This window comes from Oncorhynchus kisutch, unplaced genomic scaffold (genome assembly GCF_002021735.2).
Source record: "Oncorhynchus kisutch isolate 150728-3 unplaced genomic scaffold, Okis_V2 scaffold1464, whole genome shotgun sequence".
Classification (NCBI taxonomy): domain Eukaryota; kingdom Metazoa; phylum Chordata; class Actinopteri; order Salmoniformes; family Salmonidae; genus Oncorhynchus; species Oncorhynchus kisutch.
The window spans coordinates 45,139-46,148 of NW_022263409.1; the positions used below are offsets into that span (position 1 = coordinate 45,139).

The following is a 1,010-nucleotide window of genomic DNA, read 5'->3' on the forward strand; positions in this document are numbered from 1 at the left end:
ATCGCTTCTCGGCCTTTTGGCTAAGATCAAGTGTAGTATCTGTTCTTATCAGTTTAATATCTGATACGTCCCCTATCTGGGGACCATATATTAAATTGATTTTTGGAATAGGGAGATGGAATAGGGGCTTGCTCCGTCCACTCCACGCATCGACCTGGTATTGCAGTACCTCCAGGAACGGTGCACCCCCTTTCATTGTAAAGAGAAATCAGACAGAAGAAGCAGAGTTGCTTCGTTGGTCTGTATTGTATTTTCACATTGAGCAACTGTTTGAACGTTATTGACGGCATTGATGCGAGTGACCAGTCTTGTTCAGTACATCACAACACATCCGGGTATCTCAAGCACCCCGGTAAAACACAAGAGTTGCAGTAAGGAACATTTACCAACAGATGGCATCACTGTGCCATCTTACACCCATAACATCTTCCATTTAATAAAATAGGACAGGAGGTGTCAATTCACTAACAAAACAAACCTAGTAACAATTTCCAACATTAAACAGTTTAGTATCATTTATTTATTTTTCTCAGGTAACAATAACACATTTTGATATTCTCTTCACTTTTATCTCTGTCTGTCTGTCAACAATCCCTGATGGAAGACAGGGGGCTTGTCTGCGAGGACTGCGAGGACTGCGGGTTCCTGCACAGGCGTGTCACCTGAACGTCTAAGGGGAGAATTGATGGGCGAGGGAGCGGCCGACCTGTGATCCCCTGGCTCTTCGCCCAGTGCCTCAGGCCCCATGTGACTTGCTGGGGTTCTGTCTTTTGTCAAATCAAATCAAAATCAAATCAAATGTATTTATATAGCCCTTCGTACATCAGCTGATATCTCAAAGTGCTGTACAGAAACCCAGCCTAAAACCCCAAACAGCAAGCAATGCAGGTGTAGAAGCACGGTGGCTAGGAAAAACTCCCTAGAAAGGCCAAACCCTAGGAAGAAACCTAGAGAGGAACCAGGCTATGTGGGGTGGCCAGTCCTCTTCTGGCTGTGCCGGGTGGAGATTA

At 45.2% G+C, this 1,010-nt stretch overlaps 1 non-coding gene across 1 annotated transcript; it reads left to right on the top strand.

Moving 5' to 3' along the window:
• LOC116366428 (U2 spliceosomal RNA) lies at nt 1–191 on the top strand. Its single transcript, XR_004208271.1, has one exon. It is a non-coding gene; the product is annotated as a U2 spliceosomal RNA (small nuclear RNA).
• Nucleotides 192–1,010: the final 819 nt, after the last annotated feature.